Source organism: Triticum aestivum, chromosome 4D (assembly GCF_018294505.1).
Source record: "Triticum aestivum cultivar Chinese Spring chromosome 4D, IWGSC CS RefSeq v2.1, whole genome shotgun sequence".
In the NCBI taxonomy this organism is placed as follows: domain Eukaryota; kingdom Viridiplantae; phylum Streptophyta; class Magnoliopsida; order Poales; family Poaceae; genus Triticum; species Triticum aestivum.
In genome coordinates, this window is record NC_057805.1 from 367,111,489 (window position 1) to 367,115,447 (window position 3,959).

A 3,959-nucleotide genomic window follows, 5' to 3' on the forward strand; every position below is an offset into this window, starting at 1 on the left:
GAAAATAGAAATGAGCTGTGTGTTTGATTCAGTAAAAAAAGTGCCTGCGGATGTTGTAAGACAAAATATAACTAACGTTGGTGGGCCAAAGGCCAGTAGATACCTGCTGGATCTTTGTGCCCCGTTGTCGTCATGGGCTGGGCCTGTTAAAAACAAAACCAAGCTTGGGCAGTCTACAGCCCATTTGAAACTTGCTCGACCTGAAAAAACAATATACGTGCTCAATAAACGAGAGAATTCTGCAAGTACAGACTGATAACTGGGATGCAGCTGGGATATTGTTTTTTCATCGTGATAATAAGAGCATGCACTTGTTTCGAAAAATTTGGAGAACTGGGAATTCGAACGGCAGGTGCTTATGCTACCCATCAAATAAAAATCAGGTGCCTGAAAATTCGTTTCGAAAAAATGAATCAACTTTATATCCACGTCGACCCTCGGCATGATGGTTGGAAGCAAATGCCAAGTTCATACCAAAAGATCGTTAACAACAATACCAACTTGCGGACGACAAGGTAGTACAAGTACCAATAGCAAACTAACTTATAATCTTTTTACTCCTGGCCCTAGTGTTCGTCTGGTAGAAAATCTTGCAGAGGACCAGCTCCCGCTCCTTCTCTTGCTCCAGGTCCCCGAGGTGGTACTGGTGCATCACCCAGTTGGTCCTCTGCTGGTCGAAGTTCTTGTTGGTGTGCAACACCAGAACCTTTTTGCTGCCCGTCTGCTGACCGTTGACCATCACCAGCAAGGTATTGCCGGTGTTGTGCCACATCGCGTGCATGCCGCACTCCGACTGTATCTTGCGACGCGTCCACGTGCCCCTTTTGAACACCCTGGAATTGCGCTGGAAGAAATGCTTGCTTAGGCCACTCAGTGTGATACCTGCAGTATTGTCGAATATAGGTTTTAGTGTACGTAGTTGGCATTTTCATAACATCTTTGGCATGTTGCAGTCACTTGTTTTACTTTTTATTAACTATCAAATTGTAATTGCTTCACCAAGTCTGCGTCTAAAAAGAAAAATAGAGCTATAAACAAAGGAATATGTTTGCGCAAGTAGACCGCCGATCGGTGTCTTACCTGGAAATTTCTCAGGATGGGTGTAGCATATGCCGTGCTCGCTGTCGATGGTTGGTATGAACAAATCGATGAGAGGGTGAGATCTCACGCTGTCAGCACTCACTTTTGCCTCAAGGTGCTCGATCAGCTCTTGATCCGTGGGATCGAACTTGACGCCAGCCGGCAGCACCGGCCAATCCTTCTTCGACTTGCATGGGTTAATTCCAGTTATATGGTACTCAATGTATGATCAATCGATTGTTTTAAGTGAATGATGAAAGATTTCGACAGATAAGTGGTACTCCAAATCTGAAGTCCAGAATACCCGAACACACCGCTGGGATTCTTGTGTCACCTCACGCGCAGCGTGTTGTCACGTCAATTCAATGTGTGGACATGATGAATAATTTGACCGACGTATACTAGTACTGCTACAGTACTACTTACTAGTCGTATTTAGTGTCACATTTTAACCATAGGTTTAACTAACAAGTACGCACTTGAAGCCTAAGTGATATATATATATATATACTGCATAGCATCTCCATTATCATTATCAGTACATCCTGCGCAGGTGAGTTAGGATGCACTTGATCCTAGAAAGGTATCTATCCTTCAAACCAGAGGAGTGCCTCAAACTAACAACTGTCCAACAAAAGAGGGTCGTGCTACAGCAGCAGAATACATGGCTCAGTCTACATATCAGTACGAATCAAGTTGTGCATATTTGCTGTTGGCATGAACCACATCGCCGCATGTCGGGTTTGCAAAAGCCATCCATCGCATGGAAGCTTGATGCCTTTCACACACTGAAGATTATCTCGCAACAAGCTGTGTCGACGAATCTCTGGATATGGTGATTCATGAAACCCATGGTATGATGTGTAAACACAGTCCCCCCTGGCGAATGGAAGTTGCATAGCACGGTAATCATCAGCGGTGATATGATCGATGATTGGTTGGATGATTGGATAATTGAGCCCGAGGAACATGGAGTGGTTGCCGAGGTTGTAAACCCGCCTCCAGTTGAATACGCCTGGCCCAACGGAGCTGGGATCTTTCTCGAACACGAAGCAGCCATAGCCATCAATGTCACGAACGCCCCAGGCATTGTACTGCATGTGGTTTCATGAAATGGTTTGGTCAATTTGGTACGTGAAAATGAGCATCAAATGACCACCGTCAGCGGAACGAGCGATAAACCACCACCCATTGGCTGGTATGATTCCAGGTCTTGGAATCATGAAGGCCACTGCATTTGCGTCTGCTGCAACAATTCAAATTGGAGACCAAAAGGACAAAAATAAACAATCATGTTCAGAGTATGTGTGGAATTAAGATTATTATAACAGTGACACATATCATAGACAGAGAATTGCAATGCCGTGGTCATAATCATACCCCAAGTTAAAAAAATAAGCCAATGGCTTCCATATTCTAGCAATATATCATGGTTCAAACATCATGTAACAATGAGAGGAAAACAGATATGACAGGGCCAACTCATATTCTACCATAGCACTTAGTACAGTTATCATATCAACTCTAAGCAATAACATGCGTTGTTATAAAAATCCTGGAAATGAGAGTAACATATAGCAATCATGAGGTTATAGTCATAATATCTATTCTAACAATCATTAGATACCAATTGTTCTCATATCAACTCTAACAATAACATGTGTGGTCATAAAAATCTAGGAAATGAGAGGAACATATAACAATGATGTGGTTATAGACATACTATATATTCTAAATTTGTAACAATGAACAGGCAGTCATATTCTTAAGGTAAAGATGAGATGAGATAGAACAATTACACAACGATAGATTCCACAAGTATAGGCAGCCAATCTGTGCATCAACCGCATAAACGATGCCCTCATGCACTATAGCATCGGACAAGTGTTGGGTGAAGAGGATCGACGATGAGCCATAACCATGTATGGCGACCGGATTCCAGATAGACTAATCCCATGTTGAACACGGCAATGAGCTTGTAATCCATGTAGTCTTCGGATGGTGTGGGCACTTCGCAGATTACAACCTTCAGCAAACAGATGTCGAGCCAAAAGCTCGACGCGTCTCGTGCGTAGTAGGCAGGAGTGTCCGGCGGGCCGCGAGGCTCGATGGCGGCGGTATCCAAAGATGGAAGGGTGATCTCTCGCTGGGTGTATATATCCACGAGACGCCATGGACTACCGGATTGGTGGATAAGGACGATCCAGTTGGCCTTCATGCCCGCCCAATAGTGGCCGCGCATGAAGGGCAGGTGGACGGGTAGTGGTAGCATGTCGAGGGGCACCACAGAAACCTCCGTAGGATCGTCAAGTCGGTGTCTGGGCCACCTGCGAGGATCGGGCATCAGCAAGCAGGGTGTCTTGAAAAGAGCCGGTCGGTTGCAGACGAGTAGACGGTACAAAGACACCGAGAATGCAGCCAGACGGACGGTGCTGAGTAGGTCCATACGATTACAGATATGCTCCAAGAGAACATCGGGAGGGAATTCCAATCGCGGCTCTGCGTGTCAGTCGGTTCTGCCATTGGGGTTTTCGGTGCCTGCAAGCCAGCGGGGAAGTGGATTCGGGCGGGCGAGCGAAGAAGCTTCTCCTCGTGTGGCCGAGCAGTGAGCGGGGGGATATGGTACGCGCGAGGTACCAAGGAATATAGCACGGGCGGGCGAGCAGTGAGCTGGGGGAAATGGTGTGTGGCCGACGATGGGGAAGAGAGGAGGAAGAAGAAGAGAGGAGGAAGAAGAGTGGAAGACGGGGAAGAAAGTGCATTAAATCTCAATTCTACTACTACTACCAAGATATACCGTCCTTCGTATTGTAAATAGTTACACCGATGACATGTGGGTATACCACAAGAGGGCCCATATGTTAGTTAATGGAGGACAG